The sequence below is a fragment of the Cygnus olor genome, chromosome 13 (genome assembly GCF_009769625.2).
Source record: "Cygnus olor isolate bCygOlo1 chromosome 13, bCygOlo1.pri.v2, whole genome shotgun sequence".
NCBI lineage: Eukaryota > Metazoa > Chordata > Aves > Anseriformes > Anatidae > Cygnus > Cygnus olor.
The window spans coordinates 20,826,845-20,849,080 of record NC_049181.1 but is presented as its reverse complement, the minus strand read 5'-3'; the positions used below and the strand labels follow the sequence as shown (position 1 = coordinate 20,849,080).

The following is a 22,236-nucleotide window of genomic DNA, read 5'->3' as shown; positions in this document are numbered from 1 at the left end:
CCCATTTCATGGTTGAAAGTAAGGAATCACCATGCGTAAATCAAAATGCAGACGAATAATTGAAAAATCCAGTTTTAGAACCTGAACTAATTTTTGTTCTAATGCCCTGGCTTGAAAAAAAAATAATAATAACACAACTACATGTATTGTTTCTGCTCCTCTGCTGACATTCATGGGAATATTTTCAGCATAGCATAGCTAATCTTAGACAGGGAAACATAAAAACTGTATAAGCAAAATTCAGGCTAAAAATCTTGAGAAATTCTTAACAGTGAGGTTGTTTATATCCCCTGAGTTGCAGCAGTCTCAGTACAGGAGACTACCAATAGAAGCAAGAATTTTACCGTGATTTTATTAAGTTACAGTACTTTTAACCATGCTAGCATGGTAGTTTGAATTAAAGTTAAGGAAACATTTGAAATATAAATATTAAAATAAGGAGCAACAAAGAAAGGTCAAATACTTTGTTGATGTGTATGGGCCTATAAGATTTGGGAGGGGAAGCGGAGGTTATTTAGCAGCTCATTTTCTTTGGTTAATTTTAGGCTTTCACTCTTTCCAAACATTAGGGGAGAGCAGATGGTATTGATATTTTGCCCACTTTTATCATTGCTAACTGTTCAGTTTGGAAAGTGTTTATGTACCCTCATTGTCATGGAAATGCACAGACAGGAAGCCTTAAATCAGTTCAGCCATGTATGTGCTTTTGCAAAAGCATGTACCTTTTTTCCTTATTTAGCTATGAATTGAACTGGTGTTTTGTTGTTGTTGTTGTTTGGTTGTTTCCTGAACAGACATATTTTTAATATCTGACGTTTAAAGAAAACGTGGAGAGGGGATGGTGGCTATATCCAATTAACTATAGGGTGCCAAATTAAACTTACTAGGGCAGGGGCTTAGAAGCTTCAATACTGCATTCATTCACAGTAGCAAAGGCAGTGGATTGGTCTCCAAAACTGCTGTTAGGCCATAAAACATTTGCAGAGGTGTTTTTTGCCATTCCTCAGAACCATTAAATATTTATGTAGGGGTCAGTGCCTTCCTTCACTAAACTGATCAAAGCATGGGAGATCAATAACGACCTTCCCTCTGATCCAAAGCCCTTATCATATCGCAGAAAATTCCTAGAGATGCAAAATGAATGAGACAAGGTCTACGAGGGAGATAAAGAAGGCAACCAATGAATAGAATAGAACAGAAATGCAGAGAATGGGTTATTCGAAGTGCCAAGTGCATGGCAGTCTGGGCACTGCCTCCTCCCTGGCATAAACCAAGTGGGTTCCTGTACCTGCGTGCCATGGGGTAGCTCTGGCCTGATCCAGCCCAAGGCTCACCAGCTCCTGGAGCAGTGGAGCAAAACAATAATAATGATTTAACATCTCTTCTGAAGACAGAACAATTTCATTTGGGCCAATTATTCTGAGCTTGTTGGGGAAGTTTGTTTTAATTTGCAACTTTTCTGTTTTCGAATGTCTGTATTATTTCTGTCTTCTGAATGATGTTTGTGAATCATCAACCTAAAAAATACAGAGGAAGAAAATCATCCATAATAAATAGATTAGACAGCAGCAAGGAACTGGAGGGCAGTAATGTTGAGAGAGATCTGAAGGAGAAGGCAAGCAGCAAATTAGATTTGCATTTGTAATTGATATGGCAGCATGAAAGACAAATGCAATTTGGGGCAGGATATGCAAAGACATCATGTGACAGATCAGGATAAAAGGCACCAAATAACCAGAAAGATCAGTTAGGAGGTGGGATACATTACGGAATATGTTAGGTTCCAGGATTCTTGGGACCGCATCCCCATGTAGATTCTTTTAACTTTAATGCATTTTCACCAAGCATATTTTCTGTTTGCTCGGTTTTTTCTAGTCATCCCACAGATTTTGCCTCATTACAGCCTTTTTCACAGCTGCAATGTCCAGTGTGGTTCTGTCTTTGGATTTCTACCTGCATTTCAGTCTCCTTGCAAAGCAGATGGACGGTGACCGCCTCACTATTTGACCTCTACTTATTCTTTGTGGGCCAGTGATGCATATTGCAAAGTCCTCTAAAGTTTTCCAGTCTTTTTCATAAGCACTTCCTGTGCTATTTGGATCAATGTTTAAGTCACAGCAGGAAAGAAACAGAGGCCCAGGAGGGTCAGTAGTTTAAAAATGATGGTGCTGATTTTGAGCAGTGTTTCTGATATCACATTTTCTGTTATCGCAATATTAAAACCATAGTCTGAATAGTCCTAAACCTTAATTTTAGTTGAAGTAATCTTTTTTAAAGTTAAAATACTTTTTAAAAAGCTGTTTATATGAACTGGCAAACCTTCATGCTTCTATACCAGACGGCAACCATCACTTTGAAATTAGCAAGGAGATAAGTAATTTGAAGGTACAGATTGAATGATATATGGGCTTTCCCTTTTTGTTTCAGTGCTATTACAACCTCACTTGAGATTACTGCTGTAATTTTGATGAATGTTATAAAGTTATTTGACAAAACAGAGTCTGGACTTTGTAATTACATTTTGCCGAAGCATCTCTAAGAAAGTATTATTCTGATGAAACCTTAAGCTAACCTATGGCTGTGAAATTATAAAGTAGCTACTTGGGGCTCATCGAGCAAGCTGCATGATGCAAGGTTGATCCCCTTTTTCTTTTATTTATTGTCTCAGTAAATTCTCTAGAACAAATATCAGCTTGACTTAATGAATTGTGTATGAGGTGTTAGAATACAGAGAAAATGGGTCTATGTACCTATGACATGCTTGCTTTGGTCTGCTACTAAGTGCACTGTAATGTTCTAGCCAATTTTTTTTAATTTCTGTATACCTAGACTACCTAATCTTGCTAGATTCATTTCTGAAATACATGCTGTTCTTACTGCAGCTAGGTACTAAGTACTAGTAGGTAGCTAAGTACTAGTACTAGTACTAGCTAGGTAGCTAAGTACTAGTTCAGTTTGTACTCAAGAAAGTTGTTTCTGCTTTCTTTCTTTGTATCCACTTTGTAAATTAAAAAGAATGATTTGGGTTTGCCTTTTTTTTTTTTTAAGAAGTGCACATAAAAGTGCCTTTTGGAACCTTGCTATAGAATTTAAACAGGAGATAATACAATTACTGGAAATCACTTGGGCATGAATTTGTGTGCGCACTAGTTAGTCCTCTTGCGATCCCCTCAAGTCTTAGCTGACTTGAGAAATTTCAGGCACATTACTGAGACTGTAGTTTTAGACAAATTATCTTTTATTTTCAGAAATCTCCAATTACTGTGAATGAGCACCAGCATTGTAACATTGCCTAATCTCTGTGCTTTTTTACTGGTAATTCTTAAAAGCTGAATACCTAAGGAAATAGAATATTTCTGCAAAACGATCAAATAACCTCCTTAACTATAAAAAGTACTTTTGAAAAATGGTTTTGATCCAATACTTCATTTTAGTGTAGTTATAACTTCCTGGTACTTAGTAGTCTAACAAGCAGAGAATGAAAAAAGGTCAAGAGTTGAACGTACGTCAGCTTCATAACAAAGGAAATTTCTGCTCTTTTTTCTTCAATTAGAGGACGGATTCCCAGATCTGTGGAGTTTAATTCTTTCATTATTGCAGTATAAGTGTGATTACATGGTTTACATTTCTGTGAGGCCATCTTATTTCTAGTTTTAAAAATTCTTTTATACATACCAGTCAATTGAGATCTCTCTCCTCCTGTCCTATGTTCTCTTCCCTTTTTTTCCAAATCCTAACTACTTTCAGGTATAATTGGAAGACCTCTCCACCTTCCTATTCCTCTAGAAAAAATTTAGTGTAAGAATAAATCTGTCAAAACTCGCATCAGATGAAATAATTTTGATCATTTACTTTCTGGTACCTGTGCTCAGAATAGGGCACAGGATATGTTGCATAATATCTCCTGTTCTGGAGGCATGTCATTGCAATTATATTAGCAATACTACTCCATCATTGTTGATCTCATGCATACAGATATACAATTAAATGTATAAAAGTTGTGTTAAAAGGAAAAAAAATATCAAAATGCAACCTTCTAAATGAGTTTTGCTGGATCCCAGTCATTGCTGGGTTAAAATTGCAGAACTTCCACAAAAAGGTACTTTTTAATTTTATTTTTTTTAAGGGAATAGGTATGGATGTGATAAAGGAAAAGACTTTGTGTCACCCCTGAGTTTTTCTTCTTTCTTCCCATCCACCTTAAGCAGGGGTAGGATGGCTCTCTGTAGAGTCTGGAGTACAGAGCAGCCAACATGGCTTGTGGGAAGGCTCACAGATGTCTGTTCCTCAAGAGGAGAGATGGTGCCAGGCATCAGCCGGTGTGTGTGTTGGGACCATCTGGGATGTGATCAGGGCCCTGCTGCGATCCCCATGTCCCTGCTATGGGGGTGAGGGGGAAGGTCGGTCACTGTCAATGTGAGGGAGCCTGAGACGCAGGAGTAGCTGGGGGGACAAAGTGTTGCCTCCTTTCCTCCTCCCTTGCTCAAAGCAGGGCCAGCATGGAGCACAGCCACCTCCCTGTGCCCCACAAAATTCATCAGATTTGAGAGCAAACTCACTAAACATGCAGATTTTCAAACACCTGAAGAAAGAATCTCCAGCTTTCACTGTAGCACAGCTAACACTGTCTCGTACGTATACTGGTGCATCAGGGGAATCGTTTCCTTTCCCCAGGTTAACAAAGATGGGAACAACCCCATCTGAGAAACATATCTGTCATGGGTGGAGATCAAACTGCAGCTGCCTACAGAGCTGGCAAATGTAACTAGACAGGAGCAGAGATGGTTGAGATCCACTTTGGCTACCTACAAGTGCGGTCGTGGCTACAAGCCACACCTAGGACAGCTGAGCTGATGTAAAGGCACCTATATTCCAGACATAAAGTTTTACACAATTGCAGGTATTCCACACTAATTGGAGCTTTTTTAAGATGCTTATTTTTTTCCCTGTTGTAAACATAGCATTAGAAACCACTGTTAATGCTGAATGATATGTAGTAACTATCAACCCATAAATCAATTCTCTTGAGAAGTGACAGCTTTGCTGAACGACAGAATTTGTCCGAAGTGTGTTCAGTGAGAACCTCATGAGGAACAGGGATGCAGTTTTACCCAGCTTGCTGATTTCAGGAGAAGCCAGGACTCAAAATCAATTAAATCAATAGAAGCCTTTCCTTTGATAGCAATATTTTTCACTGTAGAACGTCATTGGTGTTTCAAATATTTCTGTATTATTGAGATGTATTTATTTTTATTTGCCGTGCATGTTTACTAGACATGTGAGCTCCTTATTAGCCTAAACAAGCTTATAATGCTCCTCTGAGAGAAAGGAAGAAAATGAAAAGAAAGGAAAAAGAAAGATCAAAGGCCAGGAAACTTGCAGCTGCACTGTTGAATGGGATAAGCAACAAAGTACACAATGATATGTAAAAGGTAACAAAGATATGTAAGGGTAATAAAGTCATCAAACTTCTGCCATTATAAGGGAAATATTTTTACCATTAGACAGAAGGACCGACCTACTTATTTTGCTATAATTACACATATGTTAGTGCTGAACCAAAACAAATTCCAGCAGTGTGCAATGGTATCACTGAAGAAAAAAAAAACAGCAGTGTAAGTGCATTATTACATTCAGTAGTCTTAGTGCATTACTACACTTAATAGTTCTCTTGTAGTGATCAAATTATTTAGTAGAGTAGGCAAAGAACTAAAGCAACATGTTAGATCCACAGTGGCCAGTGAAATCTCCCCAGTACACAAACTGGAATGCAAAATACTCCTATTTTAATGTTAATGTGAGTCATTTCAACAATGTAAGGCATTAAGCAGTAGACCTTATTCAGTAAGATACATCTATTTCCACCAGATCTTTGTCTTCCCATTCACGTGTATCCAGCACAATAAAACTCAGACTGTGAAACCTTAATTATAGGGACGTAAAAGCACCATTTTGGAGATGGTTCATTGTATTGATTGTCCCTTCTATTTACCTCAATGTTTAATAATAATAATAAAAAGAAACACAACAATTACCTCGGCTGTGATATTAAAACCACTTCACACTCTGCTCTCTTAGTCCCAGAATTTCCATTCTGTTTTTTAGAATGACCCCTGTTCATTAAGTGGGAGCTAGGGCAGGGAGGGAGCTTTTGTTAGGCTTTTTATTTGAAAGTTTTCATTTTCATTTAAGAGCCTGCATTGTAACAGAAAATTCATTGGGATTCTTGTGTGTTCTGAGACAGGTACAGGAGTCTGAAGAATAAGTGTCTTTCTGTAATACAAAATACTGCTATTTCATGCACTAATTCTGTAAGTGCAAACGAAGCCAAACATAGCCAGTGAGAGAAGAAAATTAATTGAAGGTATCTATAGGTTATTCAAACAGCATCTGAAAATTAATCTGCTCAGCTGAACATCCCAAAGCCAAGCCTGAGATTACAAAACTGTTGCATGTATCAACGTGTCAGTAAATAAGGTGAAGAACATTTTCTGCAGAGACTGCAGTCAGCTGGATCAACACCTTCTGAATGTCACTGCTGGTGGAAGGTGTCCCTCAGCTTCACCTCGCTGCCCTCTTTCAGCGCTCTGAGATTCAAAAGGGATATGATGATAATAGGGCAAAGAGTGCTCTGAACCTGATTCAGCAGCACTCACATCTTTGAGGGGTAAATAAAAGATAACCCCTCTGTTTGTGCTAATGCACAAAACAGATGTAAGCATTGCAGCCAAAACAGATGTAAACTGCATGCCTTCCCCAGAGACACCTGAGTACTAATGTGCCGTCTGATTAATAAGGTCATGGACTATAACACCAAGATAAAACTATGCTGAAATGACCTGGCTTTGTTAAACATCTATGAATTTATTCTTGTTTGAACTAGAGTTCTAAGAAAAACATCTACTTTTGATTTTCAAATTGCCATTGATAGAATTCATCACAACCTTGATTAAATTGTTGCAAGGTCTGATAACTCCTGCTGTTAAAAATGTGCATTCTATTTTTAGCCTGAATCGTTTGACATCCATATCTAACCACTGAGCCTTGCTAAAGCTTTGTTTGTGGAGCGAAGACACTGTTATCAGAATTACATTCTCCACATTGGTCCTTATATACAGTTGTCTTCTTTCCCCTGCATCTTCACATCAGTAAACCAAACAGACTTAGTTCCTGGTGCCTATGCATTCTTTCATCAAGCATTCCTGTCTCCATACATTTAGCAAAAGCCTTTTGAATGGTAATTTTCCAGTATAGGTCTCACCAGTCTCAAACAGAGTAATAATATTTCCTACTAATCAATACTCTCCTGTTTATATACTCAAAGATCTCATTAATCCTTTTAGATTCAGCATCACACTCTGACAGTTATCTATCAGGATGAGAAAGCTTTTGTACAGTTAGTGCTTCTGCGTTGGTCTTTTGTCTTGTAAATATGTCTTGACTCTAGATGTAGGACTTCGCTTCTGTTTGTGTTACATTTTTGTGTATCTTTTTATGTCTTAGGATGTAGCCCAGCACACTTAGGTAAGTAATCTATTTACCCTATACATCAGCAATTTATTTCCACTTCAATTTTAATAACCATTACAGTATGCTCATTTTTTGTTTGGTCTTGGAAATCTTAAGTGCAAATATGTGGTCCTCATCCCTGAAGATATTCACTGAAGACACACATACCTGCCAAGGAGTCACAGTGCTCAGAGTTATATTATAAGCTTCGTACCTTAATTGTTAACTGACTTAAAGTGCACGACACTTACTTGATGTTTTCTTAGTCATGAAGGATGATTGGATGTATTGTAGAGATGCTGTGATCCAGAGAAAGGTCTTTCTTCTCAAATAGCTTCTCACAATTTTTCTTCCTTGTTTTCTAACACCTGCATAAGAAAGCATGTATTTGTGTCCTGTGCTGCAGCCATTGACTGGCAGTTCAAGCAGTGTGGAAAAAAAATGTCTCTGAATATAACTACTTGCTCTATGGTAATGTAAAATTGTAAGAAAATAGAAGAAATTGTATTTGTAGGTTCATTGCTGGTCATAAGTGTCTACTCAGCACTGCATCTCAAATATTTGGGTTAAAGGAATAGCTTCACTATTTGCTCTCCTACTGTCACTCTTGATTAGCTATCACGGAAAGGGAGAAGAGAAACCATGAGGAAGCTGCCCTAATATTCACAGAAAGCTTCATTATCTCCTTAAATATGCCAAGTTAAATCTATCTTAAAAAGCTAGTGGTGTCGGCTCACCTCAGAGGTATTATCTCTTAGCTGGTTCTCCTGTTTCAAGAAGACTCTGAAAATGCCTATGCTCTATAGAAAAGACTTTTAGCCTTTTAGTACCTCTAATTGCCAAACTCTGATATAACGAAATGATCAGCTAAGGCTCTGGGCTGAAAGTGTATTTTCAACTGTACCTGAAAATTTTTAATGCATAAATGGCATTAAATAAATGCATAATGCGTAAATAATTAAGGATTTATGCTTTGTGTTGGTTTATTTTTCATTTCAAGAAACAATTCCTGATGCGTAGTGATCATTCATAGCAGCATGCATCTCACTGGGCCATTGCGTAACAAAGAAATGATTTTGTCTTTATTTTAGTTAGTAAAGTTTAGCACTTTGACTGCAGTCCATAACAGCCCCCTTGACACACCATCTATTCTTCTTGTTAATGTTCACTTGCTTCTAAGCTATTGTCCTGTAAAAGTTGATTGCTGGCAACTCCTTTTCTCTTAGACTTTTCAACTTGTGGCCAAAAGTCATCAAAGGCAAATAGATGATTCCAAGGATTCGGGTCTCTGTTGATTTTTCGTTAGAACAGTGCAAGCTTCTTAACGCTGCTCTGGATAATCTGACGAGGAGCACATTTGCTATAGGCCAAAAAATTGAGAGATAAAGCTTTTCTGGTGTATTTATCATTTTAAAATGTTTTCTGACTGCAAGTGTTCCTGTCTGTCAACATTTCTTGAGGTCAGTTGCTGGAATAGAGGGCCAGCTGGGACAAGAACATACTGGGGAAACGGGGAATCAAAGCTGTGTAATAGAAGATGAGGTTTTCCTATAGCACTTCACAAAGTGCTGTTAAGTCTCTTCTGCTGCTTGGTTGGCTTTACAAGCCCCACTTGGTGCAAAACAGTTAAGTAACCTATGTGTTTAAGAGAGATCTCTATTTTGGGGGAGTGGGAGGGGGACTTATCATAGTGGCATGTGGTTTAGGGTTTTTTAAGGCAACAGTGGCAGAGAATCTTAAATCATAGCAGAGCTTTGTGTCAAATTATATAGTGCTGAGTTCTGTGCTTCTGGGTAGTTTCTCTTGATTGTGCTTATCAAAATGTGTTTTAGAGTTGCATGTCACGCACAGTGATTTACAGTTATAGATCTTGTTTCTGCTCACAAATAAGAAACCTTGCCTCCTTCCTATAGCTGCCTGGCCCAGTAAATACCTGGAACAGGTATGACATCCCAGTAAGTCATTTAGTTCATTCCCTGAAGGCCGTTACCAGATGTGCTCTCAGACTATCTGTTTTAGGTGTTCTTTAAGACCTATTGTCCTAGTATCACTGTGATTTTTTGCTGAACTAAATCTACATGAGGAGAACCCTAGGACTTTCTTTCTAGTCAGTCTTTTAGATGTTCTGCCTCAGGCCAAACCCTAGCTGCAGTCAATGAAGTCTGAACCAAATTGGATTTGAACCTTGTCTTCTACCTTTTTCTTTTGCGTGTTCCCGTAGCTCCATTCAAAGTTCACCTCCTCTTTGTTGTTATTGAAAGAACTCAAACTAGAAGCCAGCCGTCATAAATATGGTACTTTAAGCCTCATAAACATCAATCTTAGAGACCTGTCTCCAGGTGAAATGAAACCCAACCACTATTCTTATTTGCTATGGCAAACCAGGAGTAGTTTATAAGAGGAGCAATTTCAGATTTCTATTCAAAAGTTCTATCCAAATTACAGGTTCAGAATTCAGTTTAAAGGTTTTGTTTTCCTGTGTAATTTATTCCTTTAGTATGTACAAATACTGCAATTAAACTCTCTGGTGATTTCTTTTTCTTCTTTTTTTTTTCTTTTTTTTTTTTCCCTCTATGGAATAAATTTTGCTTACCCTGTGATTTTTCTTAACTACTCAGAACTCCAACAGAAGTTTGATACCAATATTTTATTGAAGATATCTGTTCACTAGGAGTTGTGGTAGAAGCCCTGTACATGTCTTTAGTTAAATATTCTCCAGGCTCAATTTCTATAAGCAACGTTTGCCTAGTACATATTATATTTTTACCAGTACAGGAGGAGAATTACACGTCCAGTTGTCCCTTCCCATGCCTATGTTTCTCAAATGTTAAGCAAGTTAAGCAAAGTTAAGCAAGTTAAGTTGCAGGTGTTACTCTTTCTTTGGTTTTAGAGATGTGTTTCTTGTCTCTGAGGTGTTTACTTGCAATTGTATTTACTGCTCATGGCCATGCACGTACACAGTCATTGCAGACCACTTTGAAGCACTCTTTTTCCCAATGTAGATTTGGAGAGGTAAAGCTCAGGAAGACAAAAGACAACTTAGAGTCGCGGGCCAGTGCAGAGATACAGGAGCAAGCTCTGAGGAAATTGCTAGATCTGCACTGTACAATACAGCAGCACAGGCTCAGGTGCAAGTAGAAGGACTAAAATGTTGCATGTTTCAGAGGCAGCTGGTTCAGCAGTAACTGTAGGATTTCTGCAGGACGTTGTGTCACTAAATATAGACATGCTGAATTTGATTTCTCTAAGGTTATACAGAAACAAATCCACATCTTGTGATAACAATAATCATGAGACCATCCTTCCTCCTGTTTTTCATCTCTCCCGGGAATGCAGATTGGGAGGACTGAGAATGTCAGACTAAATATTCTGAAAGCTTCACAAGCTCCTAACTGGGAGGGAAACAAAGATACCCAATGCTACCCAATAGATCAGAGACAAGTGGAAGAAAACGTTACCCACCACTGCCATAACCATTATACTATACTGTTTCAAAAACACATGATTATTATTTTGTCTATTTCTAGTTTTTAAACAATCTATTCTTAGAGACAGAAAGAGTGTAAATTCCTGACTTATTTTCAAAGATCCACATTCTTCAGTTATAGTAAATGTCTTGAAATATTTTACTTAAATTAAAACTTGCCTATAAATATTCAATGAGTTCTGCTGACCAGAATAGATGTGCTCATTTATCCTTCTGGCAGGGATTTTGGAGGGTCAGGAACCATTATGCTTACTTGGGGCTTGCTCCAGAAATTGCACATCTCAGTCACTATCAAGCTTTCCTATTGCTCTGGGGCCTGGTATCCACAGAGCCCACGTAATCTTGATGCAAAATTATGTGTAAATCCTGTAACAAATTCACTATTTTTTCATCCCATTCACTATGCTGAAGAGATTACTTTCTTCTTTAGATTTCCTCTCACATATCTGAACTTGGTTTCATGTCTCCCTTCCACAGTCTCTGTTCTTTTTGTCTTTGCTCATAGGCTGTGTTTTCTATGCTTGTTTTAGCATCTCTTCTCTGATAGGACTGGCCAAGGTCTGCAGGGAAGCTGTTGCCAAAAATCCAGGACCTAGAATTCCTAATTTCCTACTCACTGTATATCAGACTCTCCTGGCACGCTAAACAAATATAAATATACCATATCAGACTGAATGTAATAATACTTAATAATGCTAGTTACAAATGATATACATTGTCAGTGAACATTGGAATTTGCTAGGATTGTGAACATGGAAGAACAAGTTATTATTTGGTAAAGGATTCCGCACAGCTGTAACTAACAAGAATTGGAGATTTGGGGAGTTCGTTTACCTTGTATTTCACAGAATCATAGAATGGTTTGAGTTGGAAGGGAACGTTAAGATCCTCTAGTATTTATCTTACAGTATTTATAGAGTCAGACCTGGGAATCTGCATAAGAACCGTTAACAGCATATGTTATGTCAGAAATAAGAGAGACTAAAAAAGGACTGAGCCAGTTTTATCTCTGGCCAAATATGGAAAATAGAGGTGGGTGGGGAATCTTTCCAGAATACAACATAAAATGAAATAAACAGGTTACAGCCATTTTTCCATTCAGCTCCTTTTTTAGCTGCAATCATGATTTAGCTCCAACATTTTTCCTGGATATCTCCATAAATACTGTTTTCCAGGGTAAAAATTGTTTTAATCGGGATTAGTGCCATTGCTAACATGATTTCTGACCACTGTATTCTATCTCACTTCATACAGCACAGCATTTTCAAGCATACAGACACCTAGGCTGGCAAAATTATATTCCCCAAGATGACCAGGTTTTGCAAGTACTTTTCCTGAGTATGAACTATAACAGAGCAAATATCTTCCCTGTTGTCGGAAAGACCTTACATATTTGTGATCAATTCAGATTTTATAAGAGCTTGCTAAACTCAGTATTTGCACAGTTAGCCTGAAATTGCTTAAATTTAATGAGCAATGAATATCAGTTAAGTGATTACTATTGAAAAGCTAACCTAGCCTAAGCACAATTAATTTCTGTTGAAATCTGATCCCTTAAAATTTAAGTAAATTGACTTGGTTCTGTTTTAATGGAAAGTGTTTTGTGTTTGTTTTTTTTTAAAATTAAATATTTTAACAAGCCATGTCAATTTTATAAAACAGGGTATCCAATTGCAAAAGCTTCCACTTTCATTTGCAGATGTATACATCTTGGAAAATTAATGCACCATATGTAATGAGAAAATTCTGCAAAGTGATTTAAAAGCATATATAACTGCTTGTACCCAAAGGCCCTGTCTTAAAAGGGCCTGATCCTAGTATCCAGGTTATACTCTGCAAGAGAAAAGACTTGCTCCTCCAAGTTTCTAAGGAATAATGTAATCTGATCTCCTTACCAAGACACATTTAAATGAGAGCATTTTCCCTAGGTGTTCACTAAGAGCACTGCCAAGAGAAAGCACCAACAGCGGAGGACCACCAGATTCAGTGTCCATGGATCTGCAATATTAGTCCTACAAATCCCTTGCAAGACATGTTGAGGATTGGAGCTGCTCTTCCTGTTGCTTAGCATGTTCTGTCTAGATGGTCTTTGAGAGTTCAGAGTATGTGAAATAAGTGGCATCAAATTAGGTTTGTTCATTTATTTCAACTTCCAGTGAATAAATTGTATTTCAGTATGGCTGTTGTACCAAAATGTCTGAGAAGACTTGGGGCTATTTCTTAGATCATAACTAAGTTTGAAGTGTTTTTGCCATACTAAGCTCAGGGAAAAAGTTTGCCCTGGAAAGCTGTATTTCCTCTCAAGCCATTTTAAGACAAACAAAGGATATGAGGTGTTACAGGATTCATTCACTTCTAGTAACTGGCCAGTTCCAGCATTTCAGCTGAATATGTAAGGTGCAACTCAAATCCCTCAAAGGGCTTGGACCAGCAGGCTGGATGACTATCCTAATCTCGTAGGTCTAAAGTCATCCTTGCTGTCTGTCTCTGGGGGTGTTTAACTCTATCAGGTCAGTGAAGTGTGGACAGACCTCCGCCTGCAGAGGTGAGGCTGAGGAAGCTGCTCTGCCCCAACACAGTGAAATTAGGACAAAGCAGGATGGCAGCCAGTTAGCGATGCCCTCCAGGCTCCCACATCCCTAATGCTTTGTGATAACTGTTGGGCTGACTACAGGCTAGTTGTAGATCTACCACTTTCATCTTCCAACTTAAGAGTATGTGTTGTACACAAATTAAATCTGTGAATTTTGGTCACCAGCAGTAGCCAGCATGTCAGCAATGAGCAGCAATTCAGTGGTACCTGTTTCAGTGTGTTCGTTCATTTTGTGCTTGAATTTAACTGATCGCTTCACTTTGGAAGGAGCTCTGAAAATCAATGCAATAAATAAATACCAGTATTAAGTTCTATACTTGTTTGTTATGAAATCCATTGTTTTAAATGAAAATTTCAATACGCTCACATACTACAAAGTAGGATCATTGTAAATTTTAACCCAACATTCACATACTGCAGGGTACACCCATAAAATTTGTAGAGGTTATTGGATTTTTTTACTTGTAGGTTTCTTTAATATTGATTTAAAAGCTGTTACCCAGAAGGCTTGCTGATACTAAGCTTTTTTTTTTTCCTTTTTTTTCCTTTTTTTTTTTTTTTTTTTTTACAGTGAGGAAAACAAGTCAGGACTCTAAGTTTTCAGACACTGATAATATGCATAATTTTGTGCAGCCTTTTAATAATGCAGCAAAAGGATATGTAAATCTGCCAATTTCATTTACAGAGTTGAAATCTGCTTCAATAATTCTTGTGAGATAAAGAAGAGATAAATTATATGTATTCATTTGCATCAAAAGTTCATTGACAGCCAGCTCTTAAGAATAGTTCTGGTGCTTTCTTTATTCTAATGTACAAGTTTGAAATTTTATTTTCTAATAGAAAAAGAACAAGCAAGTGAAAATAGGCTCTTACATAATGGACCCTTCCCCTACCAGGCAGCCTGCAGTGGGGTCTAGCTAGAGTCTCTCTTCTTCAAAAGCCTAGAGAAAATATTTTCTTCACCAGACATTATCTATGTATTTCTTTTCCCACATCTGTCAGCCAGTTTGGAAGTAGCAGTCAACACTATATGTTGGGAATTACAATGTATAATCTTAAAAAAAGCAATTTGACTGAGTTTTATTCATGAAATAGGTCCCAAAAAAACAACTGAGATACAATGAATACTGAGATGAGGCTACCACAATGCAGCAAGATAGTCCTTCAGAAATCTTTGATTCCTTCCAGGTGATCCCCTCAAAAGTATACACTCATGAAGCAGAGGTAGTATAGAAGTTTTAAGAAACTGTGACAAAGGATATCTGGCACAAAATGGCTCACAAACAATTTGCTAATATCCAAGTTAATTGTCATCTACTGTTAGTGTTTAAAAGATCTAATTTTAGCAGTAAAAAGAATGAAGTATCAGTTGTTTTCTTATTAGAGACACTGAGTTTGGGACGCTATGTTTTGTTTTTCTTTGCTATAAGAAGTTGATTCAACCTACATTTTACAGAGGAAAATTTAAAGTGCTGTAGCTTTGCTTGCCTAGAGATTAACCAGCAAACATACAAATAAGAGACTTTTAGCCAATTTTCTTGAATTGATCTAGTTATTCTCCAGGGCACAAGTATATCACTCTTCTCATAAGTAATGACACCTGCTTTGCAAGCTAGTTGAAAGAGTACTTCTGTCCCTGGTCTGTTCAACGTGGCCCTGGGATTTCAGCACAGCAGCAACTCAGAGAGACAAGGGACAGTGCCAAATCACCAGTGCCACTCCTGCAGGAGAGGACTGAGTCCAGGGTCCCCACTGGGACCTTATATCAAAGGGTAGGCAGTGTTTACTTACTTCCTCAGCGCAGATAAAACTCAAGTAAAAGTGCATACGTTTTACAGGAAAGACAAACCTCTGGGGCTGTAAGAATGCTTGATTTAGCCTCGGACTTTTTTCTTATTACAACCAAAGGAGAGAATTCTTCATTAAATCTGATTCTTTTGTTGTTTTTGAAAGCCAAAATTATTTCTACTGTCATAAAGCAGCTAAAAGCTGCCTGTACATATTAATACCAGAGGATTAACAAAGGCCAGGCCACCTATAGTTGCTGAGTTTTTGTTCCACAATATTTTATTTTCTTTAGATGCTACAATAGTACAATTTGCTTAAAATAGGTAGCCAGTCAGAGAATCCAAAATGTCATTGGCATTTATCTTCTGAACACACAGCTGGACATTCAGTGTGTGCTACAAAAGGCTCTGGCTGTGTTCTTTTTCTGGGGAAGATTCCTGAAACTGACATTTGTTAGATATTTCCCTCTTAAAATAAGAGAAACTATGGGGAAAAAGAAAAAAATAAGCAGTAGATTTCAATGCATATATAGGTACTGTCATTTTCATTCTTAAAAAAGGCATGCCAAGGACAAGAGGAACTGGAAAATTTAAGGGGAAGCCATGAAGTTTTGCAGATGCTGGCTAGGTTTACTGCTGAAACTACATAAAATATTTAAAAGTACTGTAAGAGGTCTAGAGTAAAGTACCTCTAATGGTGCTGTTTAAGTTTTGAATTTATTATGAAGACTTAACACCTGGCAAATCTAGGAAAAAAAAAGGTAAGATGAGTAATTTTGGGGTCTTGACAAATGGCAAATAGAACAATAACATTTTTTTCTTGACCTAGTCCTGATTGAAACCTTTAATTCCTATCCGATTAAACCTGTAAAAATACAGAGGGAACATCCACCAGGGCCTTGGCCTTGCCAGTGCCTGACCAAGTGTCTTAGATTAACCTTAACACAAATGGAGCTGGACCAAGTTGGTCAGATCTGAGCTGGAGTCACTGAAACGTGTGCATCGTCTGCTGAATGCTGTGTGGGTATTATCTGTCAGCAAACTGCCATGAGTGGACTGCTGGGAATATTACCTTCCTAAACTGACCAAAAAAAATTATCCAGAGATCATGTCATTCCCTTTTCTAGTTCTTAATATTTGTTTCAGGGTTACCTAACCCTAAATGTTTGACTATCGCCATAGCATCTCACCTTGTAGGAAGTGGCTAACTTCCCCAGATGGCGTAAAACAAAAAGAGCTTCTGGGAAAACATGACGGATCAGCACATGGTTTTTCTTTTTACTCTTCTACCTCCCTATACTGGCAATACACACAAGACCCTTCAACTGATTTCACAGAGGGATAGTATTTGCATAAATATGCCTACTATTCTCCATATAAGCCTCCTATTATATGCACATTTTAAAGGAATATTGCCTGCAGGTGTTATCCAGGAATTGAAAATGCACCAATTTGGGCTTTATTTAAGCAATAATGACTGATGGAGAGGGTGTTTCTTTTCAGTTAAGTGTGCCAAGACTTAGGTTTTCTCATAATTAACTGCTGTGAAAGTCCTCCCTGTCAGTCATCACTGCCTAGGTATTAGATGGGGTGGAGGGGGGAAGGTTTATCATTAATCACTAGAAAATGCCAGACAACTGCTGTTTTGTTGTTATGGAACATGTAAGTATAAAGAAAAAAAGCACCAACAGTTACTTTTTAAGGTATTATAATCGTACATTGGCCTGCAAGTTTTCTTAGATATGTTATTTATGTATAGCATTTAGAGATCAGCATGGTAACTGATAAGAAAATAGGACTATCCCAATTTTGTAATTTTCAGTACAATTGCTGTTGCACTTGTTTGCTTTCAGCATGCTCTCAAGTGAAAAAACAGCAGCATTTTCTAGGGACAGGTGTGCATCAACTCTCAGAGACTGGAAAGAACTGAAGCCATCAGCCACAGCTGCAGTAAGGAGGCTGTTGTGAGCATGCAACAGGACGCTCGTTTGGTGTTTGTCTGCTATGTGCTTCATTGCAATCTATATGAAGTACAATAAATATGAAATATAGCAGTAATTATACATGACTAATATACATTTCACATTTATATAAATATCTATATCTTTATATAATATATAAATGAAAATTATATAGATGAATGTTGCATAAATATGCTAAAACAAAATAAACAAATATAACCTGTGACATAAACAAAACATGACAAAATGTCTTATATTTCCACATAGGAAAAGGAAGCTCAGTTCATGGTTGTCTGTGTTGGTCCTTTAGCTCCAGCTATCACAGTAACAGTGCATGGACTCTCTCTCTTCTGTATAGGGAATGTTATTACACTGCTGTATTAAGATGAAACTTGACTTCTCCAGCCCTAAGCTGCTCTGTAGAGGTACTCCTGTATACCAACACATGCACATAGTCCTGCCCTCAAATATTTTGGCCCTACCATGAAACCAATGTGGGCCATTGCAACTGATGCCAAGTTACAGCAGCCCTAAGAACTTCTACACCCAGAGGTGAGTGTCCCTTCAGCGGGGATCAAGAGGGACTTTGGTTACACATATTATTTACATTTGCCTGTCTCAGGAACGGGTGAAACTGAACCCCGTCTTTCCACAAGAGAGCACAGACATGAGCTGAGTGCTGTGTCAAGATGCTCAGTTTCTGCCTGCCACATATTAGAGAGCTGCACGCAGGCTCTAATGCTTTCACATTAGGAACCAATAGTCACGCAAAAGCTTTTTTCCATCTTACTAAGAGAGTGATTCATGCCACTGCTTTCCCTTTTCCAGCAGCAATATTCAGTAACAAGGAGCCTTCAAAGCAATATACTCCAGAATGAACAACCAGCTAGTACAGTTTAGCATGGATGCTATAAATTTTACTAGCTTTACATGCTGGTGCACATATGGACTGAAATTCTAACCTCTGTCAGTCACTACACTGTGATCAAGACTTCACCCACTGTATCTTAAAATGTAAAATATCACCATACGTGGTGGATGCAGAACCCTGCCTCTGTGCTGTACCTTTGGCAGGTATGCTATATAACAAAGGCAAGATAACTTCTTACATGGCTTATGTTCTTGAAATTATGTAATTTCAATGGAATTATGTGTATTGATGATACCCAGATGAGAGTAGCTGTTTCTAGATATATTGCCAAATCTGTCTAGTTTAAATCCTAAGATTTCAGAACAAGAGATCTAATAAGGCTTATTGAAGAATACAATGGCACAGCAGGCTGCCCAGGGGCAAGGAAGAACTAACGAAGCCACAATATTGATATTTTAGCCCAGACACAAAGCAGACTTAATAATTTGATGCAGACATATTCCCCTCTGCAACAAGGTTGGTGTGCTTGCCTATTATACACCATTTGTACATAGCATATTGCATAGCTCCCTCCTGAGAAAATCAACCAGGTTGTGTGCATGCTATGTAACACCCACAGAGAAGATTGTGCCATGGCTGGAAGAACCACCCTAGCAAAGAGATGAGAACAGGAGAATACTTCAGCAGACAGACAGCCCATATCAAGTAAAGGAAAAGATGGAAGCAGTGATTCAGAATGTTGTTTTCCAGTACCAAAGGATGATCCTAAGTCAAGCAGAACAAAAGGGTACATTTGTTTATGGTACATATGAATTGGAAGGCATCTTTTTCGGCATAATCATAGATTGTATTTTAGGGTTAACAGACAAAGAGAGAAACAGGCATAAGAAAGTTCATATATCACTCTACTTTGTTGCAAGTGTGTGGTTTCTTGAATAACTAAATCTTTTCAGGCATACATATATTAATCTTACAATTTGTCACAAAAGTACTTCACCATGATTTTAGGACTAATGCCTTGGATTAGGATTCAGGAAGGCAAAGTATCAGTTTTATCCTGGCCCCTACTCGCTCAGTGATTTTCAGCAAGTCCATTTTTCAGTCTCAGCTTTTTACCTGTAAAATGGGAATAGTTATGATAGCACCTTTGCTCATCTCATCTATTCATCTCTCTCACATACGCACAGCCTTCTGACTTTTTTTAAAAAACCTGGTTTATATCATAAACAGTAATATATGCGCCTTGGTAACTTCTCTGGGGAAGTATTTGGTTTCTTTCTGGATGTGCTGTACATCCATTATTCCTTGATGTTGTATGACCACACTGCTAATATATAAATGCTAAATATCGATGCTTGTAATTGCATAGAGTCAGTGTGCAAATGAGACTTTATTAAAGACATCTAAAAAAGAACAGTTGGTTACTGAGGGAAAGTTAAAGAGGAAACAAATACAATAAGCCAGGCTTATGTTTCTGCAATGCAAAAAAAATCTACATCCAAAATGAACTTATGTATATATCTAGAAGTTAGGCATTTCTCTGGTGAGTAGTTTACCAGTTTGTTACCTTGCCTTGAAACCTTTTTCTAGTTATTTTCAATCTTGCTAGGTTCTAATTTCAACCAGGACTTAATTTTAAGTTATATTAGCTCTTTTGCCATGCCATGTTTTTGTATAGTCTTGTTTTTTCTTATTAAAAGCTCTCATTTTTTTTACTGTGTTAGAAGTATGTTGTGGGTGGTTGTTCTGGATCATCCAAAAGAAGTAAAGGAAAGGATACGCTGCAGTTATTTGCATGCTTCTTATTTTAGAGCTCTTCACTATGAGGAAATTAGAATTACAATGACTAGTTCAAAGCAGAAGCATTTAAATGAAAAGATCTATGTTCAGTTTCAGTTATCCTCGAGATATAATCACATTGCTTATCATTTTATCAATACTATAAGCATTGGTAAAGTAAGGGGTACCAGAGAAACTACTACTGTAATTTTTTTTTGGTTTCTTTATTGTTGGCTTTGTTACAAAAGCCGTTCAGGTACTAAGAGTAATTCTGGATGGTTGGTTGATGGTTGGTTTTGTTTGTTTGTTTGTTCTGGTATTTACAAAAGCCATTCAGGGACTAAGAGTACTTTTGGTTTTCCTTTATCAGATAAATTCTTAGAAATCAATTTATGAAGGAGCTGGATTATTCTAAAGCTAAGCAAGACCAAAGTCCTACTGGTTGTCACTGGAAAGCACTCTGACGGACCAGCAGTCTCCGTGAGCAGAAGGCACAGAGCCACGTTCGCCGGTTCGGCCGGGACCTCAGGTGTGTATTTCCTTTGTTGTTAGTGCTGCTGTCCAGCACTCCAGCTTCTGTCAGTGTCATCCTCTATTACCTCCACTTCTGCACCTGATGGTCCATAACATAAAAGCACTGCTTCCTTTGTGGGTCCAACAAGGGAGTGAATTAGAGAGGTAGCCATCAGCTCAACTCTAGTCCAGAATGCAGTATTGCCAGGAGTGGAGGATTGTATGTACATCTCTTGCCTGTTATTATTTCTGAAGCAGCTTCAGATTGCCTGAGAGTGTCACAATAGGCAAATGAAAGATAAATGAACTCAATTAAATTTAAAGGGGGGAAAGAGGAGCTGGATTTTCAAAACTGCTTCTATGATTTAGAGCCATAACTCCTGTCATAACTCTCAATTCACTGGGAATTGACTGTCTAAATCTTTCAAGCTCTTTTGAAACTACCACCCAATAATTTTTCCCTGGGCAGATATCACTAGCTGTTTCTTTTCCCCAATGAGATAAGTGTATCATAAATAACGTTCAGCAAAATAAGTTCATAATACACACTTTTTATGCACTTTTATACACTTTCACAAGGGTAAAATAATATCTGTATAAAAAGTTAAAATGGTTTAGTTCTGCTATGGATTAATACATATTTAAACTGTAAAATATTGATTCCTTGCCAAATCTCATCTGGCGTAGCGCTTTCCAAGTCTGTCTTCCATTTCAGTTTGGTTTAAAAGATCAAAGAAGTCCATTACCTAATAAGCCCAGTAAATCAAGGAGACTGAAATCTGAGATTCAAAATGAAGTGTATCTAAAGGCTTAAAAAAAAAAAAAAAAGTATTATGTTAGAGGTAGGTAAATACTATAAAACATGCATTCACCTCACTGAAATAAAACTTGCATCCCACTTCTATGGTCTACAAAATTTATTTTTCAGTCCACGTGATCAAGAGGCTTCTTCAGTTGCAAGCCCAGCTAAAGTTCATTGAATGCTTTGACAAGTGTCAGCACTTGTGAGTCTGCCACCTGTTCCAGCAGTTAATTACCCCTGTAATTAGGGGGGTTTCCTACTCCCATGGTTTCCCTCCACTTCTCTTAAGTGGTTTTAGCATTTCATAGATGTGAGGCTCTAATACTGTTCTTGCCATTGCTGTCAAGAAGGATTAGATAGTTTGATAATTCCTCCTCCTCTTATTCATCCAAGGATATTAGATTGCACTGCTCAGAACACCAGTGAGAGCTCATTTGAAGTAACTGTGTATAATGACTCAAGAGTTTCTCTGCATCGGATGAACAGAGATGAAGTTCTTAATCCTTTTGGCATCATTTTCATCCATGTTCTAGATAGATGGTTGCACGTTTGGTAAAAATTAAAAATACTGTGTTGACTTGCGTTCATTTTATCAGGTGAGTCACACCACGCTGACAGAGCAGCCTCTCCTTACTGCCAACTTTGGTGGTAATAAAAATACTGGAGCTTGTTGGAACACAAACCAGTCCTTGAGTGTTACCAACAGGCGCAAGAAAGTTGATATCTCCTCAGTAACAACTATATTTTGTGATCTGTCTGTAGGCCAGCAATCCGTCTAATTTTTCCTGTTTTATGTCGCTGTAATAAGCATTTTTAAAGCAAAATTTGATGTGGTACTAAGTCAGGTGCCTTGAAGAATTCATGTACCCTACCTCCAGGGAGTTGCCATTATCAGCCAGGCAGACACTCCTGCCAAAATAACAAGATCTGCCTT

The 22,236-nt window shown here is 37.8% G+C and overlaps 1 protein-coding gene across 2 annotated transcripts in view; it reads left to right on the top strand.

Annotated features, from left to right (window-relative positions):
- Nucleotides 1–22,236, top strand: part of GRIA3 (glutamate ionotropic receptor AMPA type subunit 3) — a 403,275-nt gene that overhangs the window by 208,782 nt on the left and 172,257 nt on the right. For both annotated transcript variants that reach the window (XM_040572878.1, XM_040572877.1), the window contains exon 4: nucleotides 20,358–20,516. The gene's annotated coding sequence lies outside the window, so the exon portion shown is untranslated. The remainder of the gene's footprint in view (nucleotides 1–20,357; nucleotides 20,517–22,236) is intronic.